We start from the raw sequence: 18907 nt of genomic DNA, 5'->3' as shown, positions 1-18907 counted from the left end.
AGTGTTACTCCCACTTTGGCCTCCCAAAATGCTGGGATTACAGGCACAAGCCACAGTGACCAGCTTATCTACTTATGTCTTTTACCTTTTCTTCTGACTTTTCTTTCTTTTGTTATTTCATGCTTCATTCTTTCTTCATATTTTCTTCTGATCTGTCCTTATTTTACTAATTATCTCTCTACATCTATCAAAAATACCGTTAAACCCATTTATTAAGATTTTAGGGTGGGCGTAGTGGTTCATGACTGTAACCCCAGCACTTTGGGAGGCCGTGGCAGATGGATCACCTGAGGTCAGGAGTTTGAGACCAGCCTAGCCAAAATGGCAAAACCCTGTCTCTACTAAAAATCTAAAAGTTAGCCGGGCTTGGTGGCACATGGCTGTGGTCCCATCTACTGGGGAGGCCGAGGCAGGGGAATTGTTTGAAACTGGAAGGTGGAGGCTGCAATGAGCCAAGATCATGCCACTGCACTCCATCCTGGGCAATGGAGTGAAACTCTGTCTCAAAAACAAACAAACAAACAAAACCCCACAAACTTGTTTACAGGTGTAATTTGTAATTTGAGGCATAAGACATTATAATTGTCTTTTAGAGGGTATTTTCATATGCTTCTGGACCCATGAGGGCACCAGCAATCCAAGCTCCTTCAATCTAATTTCGGGACTTGAGATTATCAGAAATCAATCTATAGTCCCTTGAGGACCTATCTACCTGCAGTTTGGCTTTGTTCTTAGGCTGTGGCCCTTCATGGTCTCAAATCAAAGCACAAGAAAGTTTATTAGGGCTTCCCCAGAAAGTCAGTGTCTCCTAGCACTGGAAAGAATGTCAAAAGCTCTGTTAAGTTTCTTAGCTTCTCAGCTGCCTTCTAACAAATCAAATGCTTGTAGAGATAATTGACTCTGTGATGTTCTCCTCCCTGGGTCTCCTCCCAGCCTCTCTTGGATTCCTTGCCTAATATGTATGTATGTATGTATGTGTGTGTGTGTGTGTGTGTGTGTGTGTGTATGTGTGTGTGTGTGTGTGTCTTCAGTGAAAGGGCTGGTGTGAATTATCTGATTTGCCCTTTTCAGAAGTAAAGTCCCATATATGACTTCTCACTAGTAATAATAGAATTTGTTTTTTTTAAAAAAAAAAAGTTAATCTGCCGGGTGCTGAGGTGGGTGGATCACCTGAGGTTGGGAGTTTGAGACCAGCCTAGCCGACATAGTGAAACTCTGTCTCTACTAAAAATACAAAATTTGGCTGGACATGGTGGCTCATGCCTGTAATCCCAGCACTTTGGGAGGCCGAGGCGGGTGGATCACCTGAGGTCAGGAGTTTGAGACCAGCCTGGCCAACATGGCGAAACCCTGTCCCTACTAAAAACACAAAAATTAGCCAGGCATGGTGGCACACGCCTGTAGTCCCAGCTACTTGGGAGGCTGCAGCAGGACAATCGCTTGAACCTGGGAGGCAGAGGTTGCAGTAAGCCGAGATCACATCACTGCACTCCAACCTGGGTGACAGAGCAAGGCTCCATCTCAAAAAAAAAACAAAAAACAAAAAAAAAACACCACAACAAAAATTAGCCAAGTGTGGTGGTGGGTGCCTATAATCCCAGGTACTGGGGAGGCTGAGGCAGGAGAATTGCTTGAACCTGGGAGGCGGAGGTTGCAGTGAGCTGAGATCATGCCACTGCACTTCAGCCTGGGCAACAGAGTGAGACTCTGTCTCAAAAAAAAAAAAAAAAGTTAATCTATAATTATATATCCAGCAAAACTATCTTTCAAGAATAAAGGTTATGTGTGATATGGTAGCAGTCAAAATTTATAAACATGGAGAAATCTTGACAACATAATGAGAGTAAAAGAGTGAGTCACAAAATCATACACACTGTAATTCCATTTTTGCAAATAAACACATGCATGCATATGTAATAATATATTTGTCAATGTCTGCAAATTTTGTGCCTTTAAAAAAATATATTACATTTGGGTCATGGGTCCATGGATGTCAGTTCTAATATTTTCTCCATTTTTATGTTTGAAATATTTAACTTAAAATATAGTGTTGGTTTTTGTTTTGTTTTAGAGAAAACCTTGTAGCATATCAGTCAGTAACCACATGAACTACAGCTGGAACACATGATATAATATGCTTATATTCAATTTTAAGGTTTGAAGAAATATTTTTAAAACCATAACTCACAAGTCTGGCAATCTCTGGGTTGCTCAGTTGAAGGCCCCAGATGCAGATCTCTTTTGCCAGTGTGTAATACTCATCTTGAATGGTCATGAGCAAAGGTTCCAAGGAAACTGGTAGGATTCTTGGTGGGGAGTCATCAGGTCTCACAAGCATAAACTGGAGTGTAAGAAAAAAACAGCATCACAGTGGATATCACAAAGAGAAGTCTATGTGGAAAAGGAATACTCTTATTAGACAACAACATTAGAAGAACATTTAAAATAGTATTAACTTTGGGCTGGGCACGGTGGCTCATGCCTGTAATCCAGCACTTTGGGTGGCCCAGGTGGGCGGATCACCTGAGGTCAGGAGTTTGAGACCAGCCTAACCAAAATGATGAAAAATTAGCCTGGCATGGTGGCACACACCTGTAGTCCCAGCTACTCAGGAGGCTAAGGCAAGAGAATTGCTTGAACCTGGGAGGAGGAGGTGACAGTGAGCCGAGACATGCAACTGCACTCCAGCCTGGGCGACAGAGCAAGACTCTGTCTCAAAAAAAAAAAAAAAAAGTAGTATTAACTTTGGATCAAGTGTGCATTGAGGTGGTAATTAAAGACAAACTTATAAAGTTCCAGCCATGTACAAAGCTCCATGAAAAGTCCTATAGGGCAGAGATTTTTCTAGCATGTTATCCACTGTTATTGGGTCAGAAAATCAATCTAATTAGTTGCAACCAGCTCTTCCTTCCCTCCTTCCTTCCTTCCTTCCTTCTTTCCTTCCTACTCTCCTTCCTCCCTACTCTCCTTCCTCCCTTCCTTCCTCCCTCCCTTCCTTACTTCCTTCCTTCCTTGCCTCCTTCCTTCCTTCCTCCCTCCCTCCCCCTCCTTTCCTTCCTTCCTTCCTTCCTTCTTCCTTCTTTCCTTCCTTCCTTCTTTGCCCCCTCCTCTCCCCTCTCCTTCCTTCCTTCCTCTCCTCCTTCCTCCCTCCCTCCCTCTCTTCCTTCCTTCCTTTCCCCTCTCCCTCCCTCCCTCCTTCCCTCTCTCTCTCCTTCCTTCCTTCCTTCCTTCCTACAGAGTCTCAGTTTGTCACCCAGACTGGAGTACAGTGGGGTGATCATGGCTCACTGCAGCCTGAAGCTCCCAGGCTCAAGCTCCTACCTCAGCCTCCCAAGTAGCTGGGACTACAGGTGGGTGACACCACACTTGGCTAATTTTTTAATTTTTTGTAGAGATGAGTCTCACCATGTTGCCCAGGCTGGTCTCAAACTCCTGGCCTCAAGCAACCCTCCCACCTCAGCCTCCCAAAGTTCTGGGACTATAGACATGAGCCACCACACCCAGCCTCTTTTTTCTTCTTTAACAAAAAAGAAAAGAAGGGAAATTGTCTGAGTGCCTCTTATGGAGTAAAAATAATAATGATTATCTCATGAGACTTTTATTTTAATGATATTCAGAATCATAATGGAGACCCCACCCAAGCAACCCACCCAACACAAACAGCCCTTATGGTGGTACTGATGCATGCTGATACTTACACATGGGGTCATGATGTTACTTGTGTTTATGATGGTGATTGCAGTGAAAAAAATAATTGAATATTGCTGAAGGGACTGGTTTGAACAAGTTATGATTAGCTCTTATAATTAAGTAGTGGAGGCTGATTATAAGAACTGAAGTTTTAAAAAATTGACTTAGGAATAATTTTACCACAAAAGGGCTGGTTCTGGGAAGGTCCTCCATTGGGATGAGCAGGGAGACATGGCAGGGACCCCAGCAAAGGCACTGTGAAAGGAAGGAGTAGAGAGACTGGGGAAGGTGGATGAGGGAGGGCAGAGTGGAGGAGGTCCTGGGTGGAAGGAGCCTTGGGGGAAGGAAAGGAGAGAGGGAGCCCCAGCTGGGGAGCTGGAAGTTCAGAGTACAAAGGGAAGAGTTGGGGCCTGGCCCATATGTGTTTGGGATGCCAGGCTCCCCATCTGGTCTGTCAGGTGCCCGCTTCCCAAGTTACCCATTTCATCTCAATGCTGACCTCTCCTCTCCTCCTTCCCCCTCACTTCCAAGCCCTAGATTTAATCTCAGAAAAGATACGACAGCAGAATATTTTCTGAAACCCAGTGCTTTTGGAGTCAGAATTCTGATTGCTGGTCTCACTCCAAGTGAGCCGGCCTCAGGAGGGGAGGCATGGGCGAGAACAGGTGTGACCTCACAGCAGGGACGCATCGGCAGCCAAGAGAAGGAGGCCCTCACTTGGAGGGGTCAGTAGGGGTGACTGGAGTGCCGGGAGCAGAGGTCCTGCGGTGATGACCAAAGTGCTGACTTTCAAGCTGGGCCTTCCAGATGTGGAGGAGGGGCCGGTGGCCCTTCCAGGGAAGTGGTGTGAGAACAGGCCGTCTGGAAGGGATGGGAGGGGCAGCCATGTAGGTCAAAGGGGGAATGGAGGAGAAGGGCTGAGCAGGCAAGCCAGGCTTTGCACTCCACTCAGTCAGGAACGCAGAGCAGATGACACAGCCAGCTCTGGGCTTGGAAGTGAAACCACCTTTGCAAAAATTTTAACTGAGAAAATTATGACAGTGAAAGAAATCTGACCTAACCAACTCCTTCTTGCTTTTAACCTTCAAACTGTCCTTGTGCATTCCTGGGCACGGGCCAGACTAACTTGGGGAGGAACTTAGTTTATGTTAATAGATTAACTTTGAAACAAAGACAATAACAACCCTTTCCCAAAACAAACCCCCTTCTTGACTAGGGACTAGACTGTCTTTGCAGGACTAACAATTAGCCACAAGAATAGAAATTATGGTTTAGGAGTCACTGTTGTAAAACCTGAGATCAGTGCTTGAGATAGTTTGCAGACCCTGTGTTCCAAAGCACCAGCTGGTGCCACTCAGATGGATAAGATGGCTCATCTGGTCTTGTGGACCCTACCCAGGAACTGACTCAGTGCAAGAGGACAGCTTCAACTCCCTATGATTTCATCTTCAACCTGACAAATCAGTATTCCCCACTTTGTGACCCTCTACCCACCAAATTACCCTTAAAAACCTCAATCCTGAATTTTTGGAGAGTTTGATTTGAGCAATAACTTCATCTTTTGCATGGCGTGGCTGGCCTGGTGTCAATCAAAGTCTTTTTTTACTACAATGCTGTGGTCTTTATTTGTGCGGCGGGCAGGAAGAACCCCTTGGGAGGTTACACAAGGACCGAGGACCCATGTGGCTTGGGAGTAAACCCTAGCCAGTTCATTTCAGAGAAGAATAAGAAAACAAGACCATACACTCACCTTCCTGAGCACCTGATCACTGTCAATGCTGCTTTTCAGGTCACTTTTGATGGCTGGACACACGGACGTCTGAGACTGCGCACAGTGTTTCTCATATGTTTTCAGAAACTTTTGAAGAATCAAAACGATGGGCAGAGGTGCCCCTTTAGATTTTTGTTTTCCTTCATTTGCTCTTGGCATTGTTTTATAGTGTTAGATTTCACTTGGATTGTGAAAACAGTAACTTGCCCTGAAACCCAACATACAGGTGTCTTTTTAAGGAGCAGAACATACTTCCTCCACTAAAAATATTAGGAAAATATTGCTGCATACCCTTCTCTGAAAATCTTGAAGTGCTTCATTTATCTTAAAATGGGACTAAGGAGTCAAAATGGAGACCATTGAAAGGAATTGTTCAATTGCCAATTTCCCTATTCATGGGTCCATGTCCTTCTTTTAGATTCTTCAAAATAGGGGCAATGCCCACTGGAACTCAGTTATAAAGGAATGCAATTAACATTAATACTGGTTACTAAAAATTACCAAGAACATACTGATTTTTAAATGGCATAGTTCCCTTTACAGACACAATTCTTGCCAGACAGTAATATATCATAGTGGTTAAGAATGTGGATTTGGAGATGACTGGGTCTGGACTTTAGTCTTTTCCCTACCACTTGACCCACTGGGTAGCCTTAGATAAATTATGAAGCCTCTTCAAGTTTCCATTTCCCCATCTGTAAAATGGATTATGGGCCAGAGTGATGTTTTTGAAATGTAAATCAGGTCATATGACTCTTCTACTTAAATCTTTCCAATGGCTTCCCACTACATTTATCTTTACTGAATTTATCACATGCTTATTCTACCAGTTATTGAGAGAGTGAATGTGAATTCATGTATCTTTGCTATTAATTCTGCCAACATTTGTTTTATATATTTTGAAGCTATGTTATTAGGTGTCTATACATTTAGAACTGATAAATCTTCCTGGGGAGTCTACTCTTTTGTTATTATGTAATATTCCTGTTCGTCTCTAGTAATGCTTTGCACTTTCAAGCCATGGTTCCCATACTACACTGAGGCGCTTTGGGACACTGCCACAAATTTACAGGGCACTGTAGGATAATTTAAAATTTCAAGAGAAAGCCAGCAACATCTGTTAGATGTCATGTGAATTATTAGCTGGAAGTATTTTACAATTTCAAATTAGATCACACTTGTATTAGTATCCTATTTTTACATAGCAAATGACCCCATCATGGGTGAAAAGCATTCTGGAAAGGGGAATGAACCCAGTGGAATGTAGAGACATTCAGATACTAGGGTAAGGGAAAATCACAATATCATAGTTCTGGTTGGGACTTTACAGATTGTCTAATCCAGGACGTTGAATGCTAAAAACAGAAAAGCACTAGGCAAACCAGAATCACTGTTAACTCTAGCAGTCCTCCTCCACTCACGGCCATCTCCCAGGTGTCCTCTCAGAAGCCTGTACTCCAGTCTGCTGCCACAGAGCAACCAGACTTGGCAGCTACAGAAAACTGTTTCTTGGGCAAGGTCAACCTTTTTGTTGGTGCAGTGGTGCAATCACAGCTCACTGTAACCTTGATCTTCTGGGCTCAAGGAAGGAAAAGAAGGGACTTACTTCAGCTGAAAACAGAACTGGGTCTCCTGACTCCCAGGACTGTTTCAGGCACAAAGACATGGGCCATAAGAGCACGCAGAGAATGGCCGGGCATGGTGGCCCCAGTCTCTAATAAAAATACAAAAAATTAGCTGGGCGTGGTGGCACGCGCCTGTAATCCCAGCTACTCTAGAGCCTGAGGCAGGAGAATCGCTTGGACCTGGGAGGCGGAGGTTGCAGTGAGCAGAGATGGCATCACTGCACTCCAGACTGGGCGACAGAGCAAGACTCCTCAAAAAAAAAAAAAAAAAAAAAGCACTCAGAGAAATTGTGACACCCCCACTGCTGCAGGCCAAGAAAAGTGGCCTCCAAACGAAACCCACCTCAATGGCAGCTTGATCTCAGACTTCCAGCCTCCAGAACTGTAAGAAAATTCTGTGGTTTAAACCACCCGGTCTATGGTATTTCGTCATGGCAGCCCAAGCTAAGACAGGTAGTATACAGTATTACTGCTCACATTATGGATTATTCCTCATCAACATTTAAAGTATTTACAGATGCACAAACTACCCACATAGATTCTGCAAATGCTCTAATAAGACACTTTTGAATCTTGAGTTTTTCACTTAATGTTTTATCACGAGAATTTATGTCACTTTTATATACAGTAAATGCTCAGGTTAGCAAATATCTAGGCACTTCAAAGCCAGCATTGATTGAATCATTAATGAATATTTATTGAAGGTCTAAGGTGTATGTGTCCCGCCCCGTGCTAGGTTTTACTTGTCTTTTCTGAAAGTGACTCTCCCTCCCCAGTGTCCTGGAGACAGTGTGGGCACAGTGTGGGTGCCGGAGGAGGGGCTGAGAGTAGGGGCGGCCGGACCCTGCCCTCTGTCCCGAGGGGATGCGGAGGGCCCCTCCCTGGGTCCGTTGCCCGCCCAGCTTGGACAGCTCCTGGTCCACCTCGGAGTCCCAGGGCACATGGAGAGGGCCTGCAAGGAGGGGCTGCTTTGCGCTCCCTCTCCAAGGCTCCCGTGCTTTTAATATATTTCCCTAGAGAATCCTAGCTGCGCACCCCGAGGCCGGGAAAAGCCCAGCTGCGTGCACTGTTTCCCGCCCCCGCCCTGGGGCTGTGCGGGTGGATAGGGGAGAGAGTAGGGGGTTGCGGGCACCATGGTCTCCATGCACCCTCGCTCCCGGGATCAAGCATTTCTCCCGGAGCTGGGGCAACCTCCTCCGGCCCCTGCCCGCCCCGCCGGGCGCCCGCACTCACTCACTCTCACTCTCCCTGCGTCCCGGGCCAGCTGCCCGCGTGGCGTCCCGCGCCCTGGAGACGGCGGCGAGGGGCGGAGGCTGGAGGGACCGTGGCCACCCAGGGCGCCGGCGCGGGGGAGACAGCGGGAGCTGGAGGAGGAGGCAGGTGGCGGCAGGAAGCAGTGTCAGGACTGGTCGGAGCTCCGGCTCGGGCTCGGGCTTGGATTTGGAGAAACTGAGAAATCCTGGTGTCCTCGCTGCAGGTCAAACTTGTCTCAGCCAACGTCGCTGCGAGGGACGCTGCCTGGCAGGGAACAGGGGAAGTTGGGGAAGGCGGACCAGCGTCCCTGTTCATCAGTGGGGAATCTGGGGGAGACAGAGGCCTCCGAAGCGTGGACGCTCCAGCCTGTTGCCGCCGCTCCCAAGGCCGCCGTGGACCAGCCCTGGAGCCGCTAACACGATTTCCCAGGGAGCCCCGTCCCCGCATCACCCAGCAGGAGCTGCAGGCGCCAGGGACGCGCTCGCCGTCCCTCCCAGTCCTCTCCTACCCACTAGAGGGGCTTCATGGAGCGGCTGCTTCCCGCTCCCGATCCCAGGAGAAAAGGGGCGCGGGGATAAAGGCAGAGAGGCTCAGGGACTATACAGGAGTTTTTCTGGGGAATGTTAAGGAGAAAGGTGCAAAACAGCTGAAGCCTTCAGGACTGGATGGGGAGGAAAAAGGATTTTAAGAAGCTTTACTGGCCGGGCGCGGTGGCTCACGTTTGTAATCCCAGCACTTTGGGAGGCCGAGGAGGGCAGATCACCTGAGGTCAGGAGTTCCAGACTAGCCTGGCCAACATAGTGAAACCCTGTCTCTACTAAAAATACAAAAATTAGCCGGGCGTGGTGGCGGGCACCTGTAATCCCAGCTGCTCGGAAGGATGAGGTAGGAGAATCGTTTGAACCTGAGGCGGAGGTTGTAGTGAGCCAAGATCGCGCCACTTGCTTCAGGCAGTAGTTTGTGGGCGTAGAAAGGAAGGATTGGGAGGATGTGGTAGGCGGAATAGAGTCCCCCAAAAATATGCATGCTCTAAGCCTGGTAACTTGTGGATATGTTACCTTATATGGCAAAAGCGACTTTCCACAGGATTAAAGTTATGGACCTCGAAGCAGGGTGCAGGTTGGAGTGAATGGTTATCCTTGATTACCCAGGTGGGCCCTGTCTAATCACAGGAGTCTGAGAACGTGACATTGAGAACCTTTTAGGTTAGGTCAGAGAGAGGTAAGGAAGATTAGAGAGAAAGAGAGAGAGAGATGCAATGAGCAGGATTTTGCGCCCTGTTGAAGCCTTTAATGGGGGAGGTAAGGAGACTTAAGCCAAGGAAGGTAGGCAGCCTCTAGAAGCTGGAAAAGTGGAGAAAGAATTCTCCCCAAAGCCTCCGTAAGGAAACACAGCCCTGCCGACTCCTTGATTTCAGTCCAGTGAGAGTTGTGTGGGATTTCTGCCCTCCATATCTGGCACATAAGTTATCTATATCTATCTTAGGATATAGAGTAGGTGCTTAATGCATACTTGTTTAATGGAAAAAAGTGAATAAAAATAACAGTTGGATTAAACAAATTCACAGTAAACTGCAAATGGAAAGTAACCCCTTCATTCCTGTAGGGCTGGCTGTAGTTTTCTAAGTGTATGTTTTCAACCCAATTAGCTCTAATGGGAGGAAGTCTGGGCTCACAGTGAAGTGAGGAGGGTCAAGAAGGGCCAGGAGGGATCCTGAATTTGGTCCAACATGACTTTCCAGTGAGTGTGCCCTCAGGAGTCTGTGCCCCTCTGTTATTTTTGCCTCTTCTCTTCCCCTCTGTGCTGGAACTTACAGCTTTTCTCAAAGGGTCCTATTTTGTGCATGACTATTTCTGCCTTCCTAAGACAAAAAGCAGAGGAAGACAGTGAGGGAGGAGAGTTCCAGAGTGGGCAAGAGGGCACCTGCAAGGCACCTGCTGGGACTCAGGGCAGATGCTTAGGGAGCAGAGGAATGGTCAGGAAGGCCAGAGCCTGAGGACAGGGACGGTGAAGGGCAGAAGCTAGAAAGCCCATCAGAGCTGAGATGAAGGGTCCTTCATATGCACTGTGGGCAAGTTCTTAAAGGAACCATGTCACTAGGATTTGGTTCAGCTGCTAGTGACAGAAACCCAGTTACACAGTTGAAACAATACAGAAATGTTCAGGAGTGGGCAGTGAATGAAGTTTCATGTAAATGAAGCTCATGTAAATGAAGTTCAGGAGTGAGCAGTCCAGAGCTGCTGCGGAAGCTCCAGGATTATAAAGAACCAAAGCAACTTTTACTTTATTACTCTTCCATCCTTGGTGTGTGACTTCTACCTCATGGCCCAGAACGGTTGTTGAACTCCAGCCATTTTGTCCCAAATTCAGGAAAGAAAGCTGGAAAAAGAAGGGCACATTCTCTGTCTTTAAGAATATCTTCCAGAAACTGCACATGACACTTGTGCTTACATCCCCCTAGATTAGGGACATGACCATACATGATCATACCTAGCTGCAGAGGAGGCTGGGAAATGTAGTCTTTATTATAGGCAGCCATGTGCCCACCTGAAAATGGGAGCTTTTGTTACTACGGAAGAAGGGCAAGACAGATATCGGGAGATAACTAGCACCCTGAGCCACAGCAGCTGGTAGCTGCCAGAGCCACAGCAATGATAGGTGCAGTGGTGAGATAGTTGCCAGTTTATCAGTACTGACACAGGATTTTTCTCAGCCACTTTGCCAACTGGGGACCTCCTTAGCCAACAATGCCCCACCTGCCTCCCAGGTCTCACTTGCCCACAGCCTGCTGCTGGAGGCACCCTCCCCACTTGGCCCACCTGTGTTATGGCTTGTACCCACGTTCGGTGGTTTCCGAGCTCTTGTCCCACATCCAAGAAGAATGAGGATACACTGACAATTCAAAGGGTGAGAAGGGTGGAGAAGAATTTTATTGAGCCACAGAACAGCTCTCAGCAGAGAAGGGATGCAGGGGTGGTCCCCCATCCCAGCAGCTGGGTGGGTTTCTCTCCCAGTGTGGCTGAATCAGGGCTTTTATGGACTTAGAATGGCAAGTGCGTGCTGATTGGTTTGTGAGTATGCAAAAAAGTTTAAAGCAAAGATATCACTCAAAGGTGCGCACAACAGTGTAGAAAACCCTTAGGGAAGTGTGAGTACATGTAAAATAGGTGAAGGGTGGGGATCAATTAGAGGAAAGCATGCCAAACGGAAAGACAGGTTCTCAATCTGGTCCATGAATTTGACATGTAGCCTGGCTTTCAGGCTTTAAACTTTCTTTGGCTTGGAGGTGGAGTTTCACTGGGGACCCGCCCCTATCTCCCTAGGCATGTGGCTGACTCCTGTCACTATCAGTACTGTGTGGATTTCTCACACATTGAGCATTTGTAAATCAGGGGCAGCCTGGAACTCATTTAACAGTTGTAATTTTGGATGTGACTCACCAGGGCTGAATTACCCAACAGGCTAACCAAGCATGTGTGAAGGGCTCCAGCAAAGTTGGAAACAAAACAATAGCAATGAGAAGGAAAGAACTTGCTATTTCATATTGCAAGCAAACAAACAAACAAAAAGCTACCAAAATAGTTTTGGGAAAAATCAGTACTCTGTTGGGCTTCATTATTTATATTTTGCAGTGCAGTGCTGTTTTGGTTTTTGATTTACATAGAAGAGAAAGATGGATGTGCCACAATCTCTTTGGTTCTTAAAAACATGATCAGGTACTCAGAATCAATATCAGCCTACCCCACCGGGTTTCTTTACTCCCTGCTAATCCATCACTGGAACTCTTAAAAGGCCTTTGAGATGAATTTTGCTTTTCGTGGAGAGGGGCTGTTGTGCTACTGAATACACAGGAGATTATGCCAGAGGGGAGAAATCCTGAGAGAAGAAAAGGAAAGGAGAAAGAGAAAGAAAGAGAGAAAATGAGAATAGGAGGGAGAAGAGACAAACGAGGAAGGTAAAGTCAAAGGGACAGACCAGTTCAGGGGTGGCCCACTCCTGATGTGGGGATTTTAAATGTATCCACAAATACATCTACTCCTCCCTTCAAAAGATGGAGCTTCATTCTGCTTTCCTTGGGTGTGGGCTGAACTTAGTGACTGGCTTCTAGTGAATAAAACATGGTAGAAGTGATAGTGTGTGACCAGGTCAGAAAGGCATCGCGACATCCTTCTTGTTCTTCCTCTTGGCTCACCGGCTCTGAGAGGAAGCAGCCCCCATTTTGTGAAAATGCCCAAGAAGCCCTGGGAAACGTGCATGTGACAAGGAACTGAGGCCTCCAGCCAACAGTCATTTTGGAAGTGGATTCTTCAGGCCCTGTGAAGCCTTCGAGTCACTGCAGCCTCACGAGCAACTCTGAGCTGGAACCACCCAGCTAAGCCACTCCCAGAATCCTGACTCTCAGAAATTGTGTGAGATAATAAGTGCTTGTTGTATAAAGCCATTACGTTGTAGAATAATTTGCTGTACCACCAATATAAGACTAACACATTTAGGAACTTCTTTCTCCATAATGGAAGATTCACAGGTTCTAGACGGTGCATGGCCGAAGTGCCTAAATATCCATTCTCCTCTTCTGCCTTGCTAACAGAACTCAATTTTGGTATGTGGGCCCACAAGCCAGGAAAACAACATTCCCTAGGCTTTCTTGCTGATGGGGTAACCATGTGACATAGCGTTGGCCAATGAGACATATGCATACATTGATGAAAGAGGCTTCCCAGAAGGCTCTTTACAAGGAGGCAGATCCAGGTGGCTTGACCTTTCTGTCTTTTGTTCCTCCATTTCTTCTTGTTTGGAATACAGTCATGCTGCTGAAGACTAAGCTGCTGTTCTGTAATCACTAGATGTCAAACACACCTTGGATGGCTGAGCAGATGATGAAAGGAGTCGGTGTCTTTAGTAGCATCATGGAGCCCCTGAACCAGTCTGAGTTGCCCTCTTCTGTATTTTCTTTGTTTGTTTGTTTGTTTGTTTGTTTGTTTTTCAGACAGGGTCTCACTCTGCCACCCAGGCTGGAATGCAGTGGCACAATCATAGCTCACTGCAGCCTTGAACTCATGGGCTTAAGCAATCCTCTCACTTCAGTCTTCCAGGTAGTTGGGACCACAGGCACACATTACCACTCCTGGCTAAATTTAAAACAGAAAATTTTTTTAAGAGATGGGGTCTTACTATGTTGCCCAGGCTGGCCTCATGTGATCCTTCCCACCTTGGTCTCCCAAAGTACTAGGATTACAGGCCTAAGCCACCACACCTGGCCTAGATTCTCATTTCGTAAAGCAAAACTGTTCAGATTTCTCAGATTTACAGACACATAAACTCCTCGACTGATGCATCTTTAGAAATGTGCAAACACTCAATTCCAAATTTTAGAAAGTATGCAGTGGTAGTATCACATTTTTGATTGGTGAATTTGTGTTGTTCACCTTTCTCTGAAACCTACAGAAACTGCTCTGAAGAGAACAGGGATTATAGTGGTAAGAAATTAGGACACGGCCGGGTGTGGTGGCTCGTGCCTGTAATCCCAGCACTTTGGGAGGCTGAGGCGGGCAGATCACCGAGGTCAGGAGATCAACACCAGCCTGGCCAATATGGGGAAACCCCATCTCTACTAAAAATACAAAAAATTAGCTGAGCATGGTGGTGGGTGCCTCTAATCCAGCTACTGGGGAGGCTGAGGCAGGAGAATCACTTGAACGTGGGAGATGGAGGTGTGCAGTGAGCCGAGATCACACCATTGCACTCCAGCCTGGACGACAAAGCAAGATTCTGTCTCAAAAAAAAAAAAAAAAGACAGAAATTAGGAAACAATCTCCAATCTTGTTTCATTTTCTCAAGGAGAACACTGAGTTTTGAATACTAAAAAGGTGACAACTGGCCCTGCTGGCCGCCAGACTGTGGCTTCCAAATTGCACATAAGCATTGCTCCCACCTCCCAACAATATGTTTGGGGCAAGACAGACAAGGCCATTCTCCAAGCATGAAAGTGACTGAATGTCCTCTTCTGATGGACCTGAATGACTGCTGTCCGTCACCAATGACAGCCATCTGGAATGCTCCTACCGTCTTGATAAAATTCACATACGATTACAAATTGCCCATACTCCTTGACAGCATCCAATCTAGGACTGCCCCCCACTTTCCTCTTCCCCTCATAGAGTCACCCCATGTGAGTCCAATCCTGTAAGAAGCCTCTCCCAACTCCTTCTTCTTCCTGAAGTCCCCACGTTCCTCTGGGGACATTTGCTCCTGTTGCAGGAAGGCCAGTCAATCTAACGTCTTTTTGGTTTTTTTTGGACTGCAGGTCAAAGAAATCCTGGTAATCTTTGGTCAGTGACATTTAACAGAACCCCAAAGCCAGAGCTGTAAGCCCCTCCCCTGTTTACGGGCTCCAGCAGGGTCAGGAATTGGTGAGAGGGGGAGGAGCAGGCAACAGAGCATAGCCCTGGCAGGAGCTGGAATTTTTGGAAACTCATTCAACCTTGGCCTCAAATAACTTGTCCTCCATCTATGTGTCTGTTTCTTCTGGCACCAACAGGAGGAGAAAGGAGAAGACTTGGACCCTTAAGCAGGCAGCCACCATCTTCCCAGCCCACTTCCCCCAGCAGAATTCTAGGGAAGGAAGCTCTCTCTCTTTTCTGCTTTTTCTGTAGTCGTCATTCAGTCCTGACAGGGTTCCTATGCCAAAAAAAGCAAAATCTTCAGTGAGGAAATGGTGAGACCCTTGGCAGGTAAGGAAGAGTTTTCTTCTAGGGTGTGCTTAGAAGGAAGAGGAGGTTTTCCTGGGGCTGGGTATATCTGAAATTCACAGGCACTAGGTGTTGTGGGCTCAGTGAGGACTGGCCTTGTAAACCATTTGCAGGTGTTTCTGAAAAGTGATCTGACCAGAAAAAAAAAAAAATCTCAAATAAACTTCTTAACTAAAGGGCCAGGAATGTTTTCCAATAAAAAACTCAATGGAGAAAGACATTTGAAAACAAATCTCAAATAGTTTTTCAGCAAGGTGAATGGAGTAATGATACAAAACTAAGCCTTAAATGTGGGCTATATCAGTGCTTCTTAACCCCAGTGCTGCATTAGAACCACCTGGGAGTTTGAAAGTAATGTCCATGCCTGAGACCCTGCCCCAGACCAGTTACATCATTATCCTTGGTTGGGGGGCGACAGTGTTTGTTCTCAGGTGGTTCTAACACGCAGCCGTGGAAAGGCACAGGGCTGTGGAAGAGTGCTGAGACCAGGAATCAGGAATCAGTCCTCTCCACTGTCAAGCAAGGTACTCCACCACTCTCATTGTTCTCATTTGCAATATCAGTGTTTCTGACATTTTAATGTGCACGCAAGTTACATGGGGATCTTGTCAATGTGAGAGTCTGGTATAGTAGGTCAAGAGTGGGGCCTGAGACCTGCATTTCTAAGAAGCTCGTGGATGCTGCTAATGCTGCTGGTCTGTGGGCTATAATTGGAATAGCAAGATCCTAGGTCCGTGGTTCTCAAAATGTAGTCCCAAGACCAGCAGCCTCAGCATCACCTGGTGTCAGGTTCTGGCCCAAGCTGAGGTCCAAGGGGAGTCGGTAGATGAGGGGAGGGCAGCTGAAAGAACACCCGAGAGACCACATGGCTTTGTTCACCAGCTCTTTCACACCGTCGGTGCTGCATTTATGCACCTCACAGACAATAGTGGCTCAGAGCCACGTGATGAGCCCTCCCATGTTATGGCTACATAGCATGGTGGTATAATACACAGTATTGTGTGCCTGTGCTCCAATCCCGCTGTGTCATGCTGTGCCGGATGTGTACCTCAGCCTATACTTGACTGCAGTGCGGCCATTGTCCTTACACCTGGGAAACTGTTAGAAATGCAAAATTTTGGACTGTTACTCTGATACTCTGAGTATGACAAGATCTAGCCATCTGTTATAACAAAGCTTCTAGGTGATTCAGAAGCATGCTCAAGTCTGAGGACCTCTGCCCTGTAAATTCCAAAATCCCTTCTGGTTCTGAGATTCTCTGGTACCTGGTCTTTCTGATTGCTACAGAAACCACTGCTCTTCCTCAGTACCCAAACTGAAAATCCATCAACACAAGACATGATCCTGGGGGCCACTAGTGCATGCCTTCCCATCATTGTCCTGGATTTTGTTCCCTGAGGAGCCATTCCTTCTGGGAACCTGGACCTATCACCATTTCCCTAGTATGATGGTTAATTTTATGTGCCAATCTGGCCAGACCATGGTGCCCAGATATTTGGTCAAACATGATTCCAGATGTTTCTGTATGGATGTTTTTTTGGATGAGATTGACATTTAAATCAGTGGATTCCGAGTAATGCAGATTGCCCTCCGTTATGTGGGAGGACTTCCTCCCATCAGTTAAAGCCCTTACTAGAACAAAGACTGACCTCCCCGCAGAAAGAAGGAATTCTGCCTGCAGACTGCCTTTGGATTCAAATTCCCACCCTTCTCTGAGTCTCCAGCCTGCCCCATCAGATTTTGAACTTGGCCAAGCCTCCACAATCATGTAAGCCAATTCCTTATGATAAACCTATCTCTACACACATTCTGTTGGCTCAGTCTCTAGAGCACCCTAACTGTTTTGGAGGTTCTTTCTGCTCCTCTCCAAATCCAGCGTGCCTGCTTTAAAAATATTGTCTCCCCATCTTTTCTGTTCTCATGGCCAAGTTCTCTGTGTCAAGTATTTGCAAGGAAATAATATCCAGAAACCTAATAAATCTGTCACCTTAAAAGATCACAGAGCAGAAGTAGCATACCAGAAGAGCCAGGCGGAATAAAATTTGTTGCCTTTTCTTCAAGTAAGATCTTATTGTACTTTGCTATCTGCTGCAAAATATCAGGCACCTCTTTTAGTAGTTGTTGATAAACAGGGCCAAAATATGAGGTCAAAGTCTTATTGCTGAAGTTGACAACTTTTTCTTATTCAAATTAATTAACTCAAATTAACTTAAATCTTATTCAAATAAATTTGAGCATTCAATTTTATATTTGGTAATAGGACAGAACTTTTTTCTTCCCTTCATCCTCCCCAGCTCCCAGCAATTTTGCTTTCCTGCTGCATACTGAAGTTGAGTTAACAGATATGGCCTTGGTAATGCAACTCAGCACCCCCTCCCTTTTTCAGTATAATAACATATTTTAAGCTCAACACACACAGTAAACTGCTAAGAGGGGGCCATTTTTTACAACATGAAGGCCTACTTGCCTTGTAGATGCCTCATCTCCAGGACTACAGTCCTCCTCCCACCCCATCAAGAGGAAAATGGAATGATTGTCCACGTAGATGAGAAGCTGCAAAGAGGACCCTGGGGAAGAAGGTGAGAAAGGGCCAAGGAACTGGAGGGTTCTTAAAAAACCCCAAGGGCTTCCCTGTGAAGACCATGTCCCTGGAGGATCTGGGTCTGATGTTCAAGACAGAGAAGAGCCACTCCCAAACCACTGTGGACTCTGGGCTGGAAGATTGGATGTCTCCATGAGGTAAAGGAGTGTTTGGACTTTGGGTGCTTTGACTTTGTGCTTGTGATAAAGGTCTAGGCTATACTTTCTTTTTTTTTTTTTAATTTTTATTTTTTTGAGATGGAGTCTTGTTCTGTAGCCCAGGCTGGAGTGCAGTGGCACGATCTCCTCTCACTGCAAACCTCGCCTCCCGGGTCCTGGTTCAAGCAATTCTCCTGCCTCAGCCTCCCGAGTAGCTGGGATTACAGGAACACGCCACCATGCCCAGCTAATTTTTGTATTTTCAGTAGAGATGGGGTTTCACCATGTTGGCCAGGCTGGTCTTGAACTCCTGACCTAGTGACCTGCCTGCCTCGGCCTCCCAAAGTGCTAGGATTACAGGTGTGAGCCACTGCGCCTGGCCCGGTCTAGGCTATACTTTCTTAAAGAAACACCAATATTGCATTAAGAAAACCAAAGTGAGGGCCGGGCGCAGTGGCTCACGCCTGTAATCCCAGCACTTTGGGAGGCCGAGGCGGGAGGATCACGAGGTCAGGAGATCGAGACCATCCTGGGTTAACACGATGAAACCCCGTCTCTACTAAAAATACAAAAAAATTAGCCGGGCGTGATGGTGGGCCCCTGTAGTCCCAGCTACTCGGGAGGCTGAGGCAGGAGAATGGCGTGAACCCGGGAGGCGGAGCTTGCAGTGAGCCGAGATCGCGCTACGGCACTCCAGCCTGGGTGACAGACCGAGACTCCGTCTCAAAAAAAAAAAAAAAGAAAACCAAAGTGTGTTATCTCTCCCCCATCTTGTGAGGTGAATGTGGGCCACAGACCATGGAGAAAGCTTGCAGGCGCGCAGTTCATCGAATTTGGAAGTCCAATTGCACGGTTCCATAATTGTCCTCGCTCCAGTGGTCCTCCTAGGTTCCCTTTCCTGGGTACAGAAGAGGAGCAAAGACTTTTTTATTCTTGTGGAATCCAAGAATTGAATTTCATTGTAGATTTGCAGTCACCTCCTTTGTACACTGAAGTTCTCATGTTGCGAGTGTCCTTGTGGCAGCCGCGCAAAACCCTGCAGATTCAGAAATCTGAGTGCACAAGAACATTTGCTAAGC

At 46.6% G+C, this 18907-nt stretch overlaps 1 long non-coding RNA gene across 1 annotated transcript; it reads right to left on the bottom strand.

Moving 5' to 3' along the window:
• Positions 1-2194: 2194 nt before the first annotated feature.
• On the bottom strand, positions 2195-8350 carry LOC129058663 (uncharacterized). Its single transcript, XR_008523937.2, has 4 exons — positions 8320-8350; positions 7430-7530; positions 5441-5669; positions 2195-2341 (listed from the first exon to the last, which is right to left on the bottom strand). It is a non-coding gene; the product is annotated as an uncharacterized LOC129058663 (long non-coding RNA).
• Positions 8351-18907: the final 10557 nt, after the last annotated feature.

This window comes from Pongo abelii, chromosome 2 (genome assembly GCF_028885655.2).
Source record: "Pongo abelii isolate AG06213 chromosome 2, NHGRI_mPonAbe1-v2.0_pri, whole genome shotgun sequence".
NCBI lineage: Eukaryota > Metazoa > Chordata > Mammalia > Primates > Hominidae > Pongo > Pongo abelii.
The sequence above is the reverse complement of the archived record's forward strand: the minus strand, read 5'-3'. Positions and strand labels throughout refer to the sequence as shown.